Here is a 12084-nt window from a genome sequence, read left to right on the forward strand (position 1 = left end):
ACCCAACTTTGGGCCAAACCTTTAAAATTAACGCCCGGTTTTCTATTTCTAATATTTTTCTAAGGTTTTTTACTGTTTTCACTTTTTTTCGCAGAAAATACATTTCCTAACTCAGAAAAACCTACTGAGTCCAAAAATCATATTAAATCCTTAAATTCTCATTCTAAAATTTCGGATCCTATTTTGGACAATATTAATTAACTAATTAGGCGGTTAATTAGTCGCGGTTCTTACTTTTTCCCCACCAAATAAGAAATTTTGCCCTCAAAATTTAGTAATTACCTGAGAATAGCTTGGGGTAATCTTTTTGCATCTCAGACTCCAATTCCTAAGTATGCTCTTCAACTCCTGCTCGCTCCCAAGCAACTTTAACCAATGAAACTTCCTTTTCCCGCAGTTTCTTCACACTAGTGGCGTCAATACGCACAGGTGTTACTTGAAAAGTCAAGTTCTCTCTCAACTCGACTAACTCAGGCTCCAACACATGAGCCGTATCCGACGTGTACTTGCGGAGTTGTGACACGTGGAATACATCATGCAAGTTAGACAGGTGAGGTGGCAAAGCCACTTGATATGCCACCGACTAGAATCGTCTCAGAATCTCAAACGGTCCTATATACCTCTAATTTAATTATTTAATTATTTAATTATATCGAGTTAATCGGTTCGACCAATGATCCACCAGTTGAATCAGTAATTTAGTAATCCAGTAATTTTATTGATTCGATCACCGATTCAGTTCTGACAACTATGGATAGATATATGGAAAGCCAGGTACATGAGAGGATTTGAGATTTTTTATTTTAATAAATAAATTAATTATAATAATTATCAAAATAAATAATTTAAAAAATATTTACCGAAATAAATATCCTTCTCTTATCTCGTTTACACTGTAAACGAGATAATTTTGCAAGTATCTTGTTTACAGTGTAAATGAGATAAGACAGGTGGACACGAAATGTGTATATCTCGTTTACAGTGTAAACGAGATATAGATAGATATTTCGTTTACACGGACATGTATTTTTTTAAAAAAATTGAATTTAATAAAAAATATTAATATTATCAATAATCCAAATTTTTAGCATGCAATTAGTACATAAAAAGGGTTGGTGAAGAGATTAAAATGTATCTGTTTGATTAATTAGTATTCAAAAAGGTTGATGAGATAGTGAGAAGAGAATTGAAATGATTATCTCTCACCTTATCTCCTATTATCCATGTGAGAGATAACCGTTTCAATTCTTTCCTTACTATTCCATCAATCTCTTTTAACAATGGACAAACAATTTAATTTAAATTAAAAAAAAAACATTTCCTAACAATTGAAAATAGTTATTTTTATTTTTTAAATTTAAATCAATTTCATTGGATCATAATTTAAAATTTTAATTATAAAAAATATAATATAAATGAAAAAACAATTATGAAAAATTTTTATTGGCCCAATAAAAAATAAATATATTTGGTATTGGAGGTGGGAAATTGAAGCACGAGGAATATGTGAGTGTTTTCTTTTTCTTTTATAAAAAATAAATGAATAAAAAAAAGTAAGAGGTTGCTTTTCTTGCTGCTGTTCTCGACTGTATTATTATGCTGTTTCATTTGGTCTCTCCAACCTCACTCTCGCATTACTTTAATTTAATCCATTATTATCATTATCTTTTATTTTTGTTTTTATTTTTATATTTATTTGGCTTAGTTTGTGGAATTTTTTATTTTAAATTAAATTATAATCTAATTGGATTGATTTAAATTTAAAATATAAAAAAATTATAAAAAATTTTGAAAAATAAAAATAATTATTTGTCAATTGTTAGGAGAGATTGATGGGATAACATGAGAAATAACCGTATCAATTCTCTTTCCACTATCCTATCAACCTTTTTGAATACTAATTGATCAAACATATCCATTTTGATTTCTTCTATCAATCTTTTTATGTACTAATTGTATGTTAAAAATTTGAATTATTGATAATATTAATATTTTTTATTATCTTCAATTCTTCTTAAAAAAAATACATGTATCTCTTTTACAGCGTAAATGAGATAAAAACATAATATTTATTTTGATAAATATTTTTTAAATTATTTATTTTGGTAATTATTATAATTTATTTATTTATTAAAATAAAAAATCCAGAGGATTTGTCTGCAAAAAAAAAATTTGAATACTCCCAGTAATAGAAAAAGGTGATGTATAACTTGGATAAAAAGTAAAAGAAAAATGAATAGAGTAGTAGTAAATAAGAAACCATTTACTCCTTTCATTTCATATTAAATATCTCTTTTCATTCTTATTTTTATTATAATTTAAGTGTCATTTTTCAATTTCAAGAAATCATCAATTAAGTTTTACTTATTATGCCTTCTACTTTAGTTTTTTTTATTATTATTTATATTTTCAATTAAATTTAATAATTGTTTTAATATTTGTGCATAATTAAAAAGAGAAATTTAAATGTAAATGAATGGACCAGTTTAAATAGGTTTATAAATAAATTTTTTTAATTTATAATTATAAAAAGTTACGACATTAATATTTAATACAATTTTTAAAATTAATTTATGATTTTTAAATAGTCATTTAAAATACTTATAAAAGAATAAAAAAATATTTTACTTATAATAAAAAAATTTATTATTTTTTTTAAATAAATATTTTTATAACTAAAATATCAAATACAAATTAAATAAACTTTTAATATAAATCCTTAACTTAAGCTCCATCTCCGAGAGAGTTTACTCATATTGTTTATCTAAACTGGCCCGGAGTACTCTAGGAATGTACCTAGGCTTGCGCTGTTATGTTTGAGACTTTATGTCGAGCACTGGATAAGATGTAAAGGGAATTTTTGTAATCTTTCTTTTTGGACTTAGGCTCCGTTAGATACCAAAATAATACAAAAAAAAATTTGCTCACATTATCTCAAATTGTAAATCTTTTTGTCTTTTTTATATTTAGAATAAGCCAACAGTCTCATGTAAAAAAGAACAGGGATTTTGGTAGCCCGTTTCTTAGTTAAATTAACCCTTACCGTACCATACTGTATTGGTGTAAGAGGCTCCAACAAACATATGAATTTAGCCCACTCGATATTTTGGGCTCACATATAATCTTATCCTAATTATGATTTAAAAAGAAGTTAGCACAACTTCATTCATAGAGAAAAGCTTAGTGCATGATTCAACTCAGCACTAGTCAATTTATTAAAATCGTAATATTAAGGAGATAATAATTTAAAATTATTCTATTTAATTTAACATTTATAATTTTGTACTTATAACATGTATAATTATATACTTATTATTATAATTAATATTATCTAATAATTCAAGCAATAATTTAAAAAATATAAATTTAAAATAATATATATGTCGTGTGTGTTGGCTATTTTTATTTTGGTATGTCGTACCTGGGTGTTCATACTTTATAAATTAGAACAAATTAGTATTGTATAAGGCTCAACACAAAGATCTCTCCCTAATTCTGTGTCTAAGTGAGCTAAACTTGGTCCAGCTTTACAGAAATTGGGTCAAAACAAAAAACCAAAAAGAGTTACTTGGTCTAATAACCCAATCATGCTAGGAGCTAGGACACATAGTAAGGGTGAATGCCGATGAGATGTGGCTAAAATTTCGATTTGATTTGCACTAAAATCATCGGATTGGATCGGATCAGATTAAATATTCGCTACCTTTTAACTTGGGTCCGATGTGCAGATCAAATCAAATCTTGGATATATCCGCAAAACATATAAATATTTTTAAATGCTTATTTTTATTAAAAATATCAATAAAATTCTTTTTATTTTCATTCATTTAAATATTTTTACTTTTTATTAAACATACTTTTTTTTAAATAAAATAATATATATGATAATTATTAGTTGAAACAAAACATAAAAAAGAATATTTACTTATTTATTTATTTTTGTGAATCTACAAATATGCGGATCGGATCGATATTCGTAATTTTCAAATCGAATTCGGATAAACACCGGGGATTTATAGATCGGATCCGATCCATAATCACTCCTACAGATAAAGTCATTCGATCGGCCCAGCTTAGAGCAAGTAAGAAATTAGGATCTAGTATAGTGCATGACCACTCATACGTTTTTTTCTTCTTCTTTATCAACTAGTTGGTCCCTCCCTCCTTTACTACTGGTTCCTTCTCTTCGTTGCTTTACCTCTCACAGTCATGGTTGTAACTCTCACTACCATTGCTCGTCTCCTTCCATTCTCTCATTCAATTTGCTCTCATAATTCCGTTGCACCTGTTGAGATATATTGAAGAAACCCAGCCTAATTTGCTCTAGCTGCCATCTCTAAGCTTGTCACTGTCCCTGTTCTAAGTTGTTATCAGCGCTTTTATTCTGCATTATCGCTACTTCCTCTATTCTATGTTATCGTTCCTAGAGCTTGCATCATTTTACATCGAATTCTCATCGTCATTGTTTCCTGTTAAGCAGTACTAACAACCGATTTAGTAACTAATTATGAATATTAGTATAAGAAATTAGTGACCGATTTAGTGACAAAAAATCAGTTATATTTACCTATTAATTTCTTAATCACCAATCTTTTTTTTATGGAATCAACTGATCTCGTTTGGCAATAGTTTGATGTCTCTTGGTTATAAATTGATCGTTAAAATTGGTCACTAATCACTATTTTTAATTGAGCGACCAAGGTTTTAACAACCATCCAAATCGATCGCCATTCCAAAAAATTCTTGTAGTGGTTGTAGCTATCCCTTGATTTCATCATCACTGTTGCTTTGGATCGTGCTCACTATCATCACCAACACCATCTTTTGTAACTAGTTAAGCATTGTTTCTGGTTTGCTTCTTTTGTATGAATGATTGTTAATTTTGTTATTGAGATTATGTACATGAAATTGAAAAAAAATTAATATATGTGATATATTGTGTTGTTAATATTGTTTAATATATTATTATTGTTATTGTTGTTGTTTGAACACCCTTAACAGTTAACACAAATATTACATGTTAAAAAGATAGCTTCAATGTAACACCCTAACTACCAAAGCCCACGCTTCCGGCTGCGCGACTCTGATAGCTCGTACATTACGACGACACTTATACTATTTAATACTAAAATATGAGCCTGTTTAAAACTTTTACCACAATATCGTTCCCAAGATTCTCCATTCGATAACGTACATCCATAGATATCATACAACTTACAGAAACTCATAAGGAGTACATCCATATATATATACATACACACATATAAATAATATTACAAACATTATTCAGTACAATCCCTACCCCTCTCACAGAATATATCAAGATAAAGGCGAGGGTACAAAAATAATAATCTAAAGCAATACAGAGCATCTCAATAACAAATAATTAAACTCTTCATAACTTCTGCGCCCAAATCCTGAAAGGGGAAAAATGTAGGGGGTGAGAACATCATCCTCGAAAGGGTTCTCAGTAGAGGGTTTTTGGGAATTACTGTAATAGGATACATGAAGATAAATCGTACCAGTGATTAATAACCATCTTATGCCTCTTTTTCAAAAACAACAGTTTACAAATAAAGTAAAGTCAGAAATCTTTTCTGAAAGAGGAACTGTTCAATTCTCAAAACATCAAAGCATTTCAAAAAGGTTTATCTATACTGAACCAAAATAACCTTTCATATCTTATTCCAAACCAGAACCACAAAAACCGAAATCAACCATCGGCCCATCTCAATCCAACCACGGCCCTAGGCCCAAACAATCCAACCACGGCCCTAGGCCCAAACAATCCAACCTTCAACCAAATCACCACAATCCAACAGAGTTCCAGTTGCAAACACAGATAGGAAGATGCAAGCACAAACAAACAGTTATTGCAAGTAGAACAATTAGCAATTAATCACATAGGCAAAACAAGTACAATATGCACACTCAAACAATGTCACATAGATGCATATGATGCATGCCTGTCCCTAGTGGCTGATGATATCATCTTGTCGGTTATATAGCCAACCCGACAAGTCCTGGTCGCTAACCATTGGACTGTCCCTCTGTCGTGCATCCCCAAACTCGAGTTATACTCGTTTTAAACTTGATCATAAACATGATCCAAATCAATCACCCTCACTGGTGAATATTTACGGGGGTTCGAGCTCATCCGGGCCTTTCACAGTGCCCGGCCACACTTACAACATAGGGTTAACAGAGCTTCGAGTCTCAACCTGGAGCACGTGGTGGCTAGCCACTGCTACTACCCAAGGAAACTCGTACTCAGATAGTGGAAGTGCAATTTCACAACTTATCAATATCTCAGCATAAATGCTTTCATTCTCAATCATGGATCAACATCCATCTCAGCCATCCGGCTCACGGTTCAATCCAGAACCAGCCAATATTCATATCATACACAGCCATTCCGGCTCACGGTTCAATCCAGAACCAATCAATATGTATAAACATACACAGCCAATCCGGCTCTCAACAAAACAGCACTTCCACATTCAAAATCATCAAATTCATGAAATTGGCATTTAAGCCATAAATCATTTTCTCTATTCATTTCACTTTGAAATCAAGTTTCAACTCTTTTCAGCCTTGGCTTTAGAAATCTCGTTTCTTAAATCATCTCAGGCTCATAAGCCAAATTTACTCAAAGTGAGTTTCCTTTCTAAAACAGAGCCACTCTCGGCATTCTCTTTCCAAAACTTCCAAAACCATGGCAAGTTAAGGATTTATTTCAAAGCATTCAAAATCACCCATCCAACAATGGGATTTTATAACAAAAGTTTCTCGGCAGAGTCCCAAGTCTTTAGGGAAGGTCAACCTATATCAATTCCTTAAAATTCATTGAAACTCTTAAAATCATAGATTTCTCGGTTCAAGTAAATAAAACTGAATTTACTATAAAACCGGCCATACAAAACCACAAGTTCCAACCCGGTCCAAAAATCAACTCATTTGAAACAGAACCGGTTCATTTGAATCAAACCACTTTCAAGTTTCTTTTTAGAACCCATTTTTCTAACTCTTCCAAAATGCCTCAAACTTGATTACTCAATCAAAAGTCCAGATTCCTTTGAAATCACTAAAAACCCCTTTTTATATTGAAGTCAATATTAAAGCATCATTCTTTCCTTCAGTGATTCAAACGGTAAAAATAGTTCAGTTGTAAATAAGCCGAACTCAACGTATAAGGTTCATCAAATAAATTAAGCTTGAAAACATAAATATCCTTTTAATAAATCAAATAATACAATTTCTCAAATCCAACCCTTTTTAAATAACCTTACAAACAAGTGTAGGATTTTGTAGAAATTTCGGCAGCACCTCCCCTAAAACTTGGACTTTTGCCACCCGGTTCGGGTCCCAACTAAATCATTTCTCATTCCTTTTCAACAGCTCAAAATCGGAAATCAATTTAAAGCAAGCTAAATCCAATACTCGCCTCAGTGGCGTATCTCAAGGATACCATTTCAAAATCAACTCAATATCAATCGATATAACTCATTTCCAAAGCTTTAAAGAAACGGTTCAATAACAAATCATTTGTCCAAAACCAAATCAATTAAAATAAACCAGGCTGAATTCAAAAGTGCATTCGACTTTTCCCATCATTACAATAATTGACTCAATTCGAACCAATCCTCAACGGTTTAAACTCAGATTTCAAATCTTTAAGGAATCAACTTCAAAACATTATATTTCACAAAGCCGCACAACAACTCAGCCAAACCAACATCCATAATCATTCAAGTCAATCAAATAATACATAAGGCAGATACAATCACCAAATACACAATATCCTACATCAGTATCCATATGTAATAATTCCAATACACAAAACATAGTTTTTGGAAAGCGCCCCTACCTCAAAACGCAATTCCATAACTCAAACACGTCACAGAGTCCTTTTTCGCCTCAACCCGAAATCATCAACAACCGAAATCTCAGCTTCAATCCACATCCGCAATAATCATAGCGACACTAATCGCAACATACAATAATCAGGACTCGACCCCACGTTATCAAAACTCATATACATTAACCGAACACAACAGAATACTAACGCGAGGCTTTTCGAAACATAAATACTTACTGAACTAGCGAAACGAAGCAATTGCGATTTCGAACCGGCGGCAGCAACAGCTCCGGCGGCGGCCAGAACTCTGGTGGGTCAACTAGAAAAATCGCACAGCATCAAAACCATCTCGAAAACCAAAAAGGTAGAAACCTCAAATGAAACCCTTACCGGCAAACATTTCCGGCGACGGCAGCAAGGTCTCAAGTGGCAGAAACTCTGCCTGGAGCTTCAGCGGTGATCCCGGAAGTCATAGAACCATCTCCGGGCGGTCAGAACACAGGGCGTGGCTTCCTCCTCCAACCGTGGCACCTGCGGCGGCCTAAATCCTTTTCCGGCGACGGTGAGAACCCCAACAGTGCGGCGCGGTTCACTCTGCCCCATAGCACAACGGCGACCGGACCTCCAACTCGCGTCTTCTTCTTCCCCAGCAGTGACGAAACCGCACCTCCTCTCCAGTCTCAGACGTGAGCTCTGTCTCTCTGCCACCCACCATGTTTGACGGCGACGATCCCTACCGCAGTGGTGAGGATGCAGCTGGATGCGCGACTGCTCCCCTCCTTCGCGTCTCTCCCTGCGCGACTCCAACGGCGGCGATGGCGGCGCCGTTGGAATACATGGAGGCAGTGGCGGTGACAAGGATGGAGCAACGAGCGGCGGCTTCGAGATCTCCAGCGACAGAATGGGGTGATGGTAGCAGAATCGCGAATGGGCAGAGATGAACGGCACGGCTTCACGGCGGCAGTTCGCGGGCGGACTGAACGACGGTAGCACGGCGGCGAAGCGTGGGTCGATCTCCCTGGTTCGCGAGCTCTCTCTCTCTCTTCACCCAGAACTCTCTTTTCCCTCAGCTCGCAACGGCGGCGACGGTGGCAGTAACACCCACCGCGCCGCCTCCCTCTTCTCTGATCTCCCGTTTCTCTCCTCCCTTTCTCTTTTTCTTTCCTTCATGGAAACAGAAAGGAAACTGTGTGTGGTGTGAATGAAAGGAGGAGGGAAAACAGTCAAGTGTGGCGGCTGGGTTTGGGAGCTGAGTGTGTGTGAAAGGGAACCGGGTCGGGTAATGGGTCACTGGGTTAGGGTTTCATTATTTTGAAAATTAGGGTTAGGGGTAATTCGGTAATTTCACATAAAATTGGGAATAATATAGTAATTGAAACCCAAATTAAATCCAACACTATTTGTACATAGAAAATACTATTTGTTCATCAATATCACAATTACTTTCAATAAAATGTCCAAATCAAATAATTAGAAATAATATACTTAATTTCTTCATATTCCAAAATAGCAGTACTAATATTCAAAATATTACTCATTTAATCAAAATCATGAAAAATCCATATTATTTCATAACTGCCAACTTTATAATTTAAATATAGAAAATAACCCAATAATTATAAAATTGGATAATAATCATAACTCGTCTCAAATTCAATAAATCAAAACTTGCCTTAATTATCTATAATAAAATAATCTCTGAAATTAAGGCTATAAATAACTGTAGGATTTGAAACTTGCTCATAATAAGACTTTTCAAAGATTCTGGGTCTTACATTCTACCCACCTTATAAAAATTTTCGCCCTCGAAAATTGATACAAAATGAAAGAAATTCCATAACAGTTCACCCTTGAACACATTTAAGGAAGAAGCAAAAATATCTCAATATAATCATATATACGATTGTCAAATACTTTGATTGTCATAAGCATAAGGATGTAAAGGTAGGAGTGTGATTGCAAAGCAGACGTTACAAGGTAGGCTCAATGCAAAAGTTAGCATGGGTCAATCATGTGATAGAAGGGCAAAGCATCAAAGGCTATAAAACAGGATGGAGTTAAAACGGCGTGCTTAACCTCCGCACACTAATCTCATATCAACCTCAAAGTTTCAATTTTCCAACTCCATCAAGCACTTTACAATCCCAAATTCGATCATTAGCCTGACAACCACAAATCCGTTCGCAAGGAACAAAACGCCCACAACTCATACGTTGCACACCTACCGCTTCAACTTCCGTATACACATATCATGTCTTAAAGAACTAACGTATCGCGTTACTATGTCTACAAGTCGCACGTGACATCAAAATAATTCTCGAGTCCACTCAGAAGGATACAAGATTTAAAAGGAGAGTCAAATGTCAAAGATAGTACTCAAAGATTTGAGAGAATGTATCCAATTCCAGACAAACAAGGATGCTCAAGCAATGAAGTTTGCTAGAAATAAATCAATTGACAACTTCAAAGATAGCTCTTGAATCAAAGAAACCCAATGGGATCAACAAGGAGAAGGATTAGTACATCCATTTGAGACAAATTCAAGCTGAGTCGAAGAAGTATGAGGTTTATAGAAGAGAAGATTTTAAACCCAAGACAAAGCTCACAGAACTCAAAAGCACGATTACAAATACTTTCGAATACATTGTTTTTAAAAGATTCGAAAACTTGCAAGAAAGTCACCTCGCAGTTTAAAAGAAGGTTAAGCAACAAACATCCTTCAAAAGAGTAACAAAAACATAAATGTGGCTTTGCTTTAATACAATCTCGTGTTGAAATAGATTATGCAGAGTTTTAAAAACAAGGTGCTCACACGTTTGGCTAAAAGCTAAAATATTTCCTCAAAACATTTTAGAAAGATAATTAGGTGCACAACTTAACCAAAAGCAATCATAAAACTCGGAAGAGAAATCAAATGCTTGTTCAAAATTTCCCAAAATTCATATTCAAACAAGTATGTATAGCATTTATGGCAAGGACGAAAGAGGAAGTTAAATTCTCTTTAGAAAAGAAAATCCGAGGTAAAAATTTGCTTACAGTTGGTAAGGAAACAAGTGGTGCGTTACAAACGAACAGGTTTCCATTAAACGAGAAAACTTTTCAAAACCCCATTTAAAATAGCGCATGTCAACTTTAAAACAATTTTGTCAAAAATTGAATAATGGTTTCAATCTCAATCAAGCAATAGAAAGCAAATTCCATTTAATATTTCTTCAAAGAAAATTCAAAACTTCCTTAAAAGTTCAAAACAAGACTCCAAAAGTGTTCTTGAAATCACCCTCTCAAAAGAACATTCAAGAAGTTTAAGATGTACTAAAAAGAAGTCAAGCCATGCAAAAAAAAAAAAGATTTTAAACCAAGATAGCTCAACAAGATCCACTATGCATGAGACATCAAACAAGCTTTCAACTGATCCAACAGAAAACAAAAGTCATAGGAAAAGACAACTCAATCATTAGTAATTTCTCAAAATTAAATCTGACTAAAAACTCTTGTAGAGATAATGAGAGAATAAACGATGCACTAATTTGAAACGAATCAAACCGACTCACATGAGGATGAAATTCACCAGAGGAGAAAAACCAAGATCAATGGTAATGTTCACAAAATATAAGAAATTAGTTAAAAACAAAGTCAAGTATGACATTCATAGAGATGAAAGGTTTAACAAAGAATTTAGTCCGTTCATAAGAAGAAAGCTATGAGTCCAACATTTTCAAAAGAACAACAGTTGCATAAATCATATAGCATGCTAAATCAAACTCAATTCAAAATAAGTTAAGTAAAGCTTATCAAATGAGACTCAACTGGATAAAAGTGAAAAAGCTTTCCTTTCCAAAATTTTAAAAAATATCCAAACACACAATCAATTAAAGATGTCCATTGGAACTATAGTAAAATTACTAGAAAGTCAAATTTACTTTTAAAGTAAGTGCAATTGTGTAAACCAGTAAAAGTACAGGCAAGATATTAGCAAGAAATAGTTGTTAAACTGTATAAATAATTTCAAAGTCTCATATATAGAAAAGTATATATCTAATCAACAGCAATTTATAAAATCTCAAAATTGGATGTAATCACTGTCAAGTAAGAGAAAAACTGAATCAACAATTTCTCAAAGAAATGAAATCAGAACCCGGAGTTAAAAGTCACAGCACGTCAAGACAAGTTCAAAGCTATATCAAGGAATATTGGAATTGGGAAGGACTCAAACAGAGAAAGGCAGA

General features: G+C 33.6%; 1 long non-coding RNA gene across 1 annotated transcript; it reads right to left on the reverse strand.

Moving 5' to 3' along the window:
• Positions 1-5162: 5162 nt before the first annotated feature.
• LOC112715127 (uncharacterized) lies at positions 5163-9131 on the reverse strand. The gene is made up of 4 exons (XR_003159475.3): positions 8249-9131; positions 8096-8177; positions 7868-7983; positions 5163-5417 (listed from the first exon to the last, which is right to left on the reverse strand). It is a non-coding gene; the product is annotated as an uncharacterized lncRNA (long non-coding RNA).
• Between the last annotated feature and the right edge of the window lie 2953 nt (positions 9132-12084).

The sequence above is a fragment of the Arachis hypogaea genome, chromosome 10 (assembly GCF_003086295.3).
Source record: "Arachis hypogaea cultivar Tifrunner chromosome 10, arahy.Tifrunner.gnm2.J5K5, whole genome shotgun sequence".
NCBI lineage: Eukaryota > Viridiplantae > Streptophyta > Magnoliopsida > Fabales > Fabaceae > Arachis > Arachis hypogaea.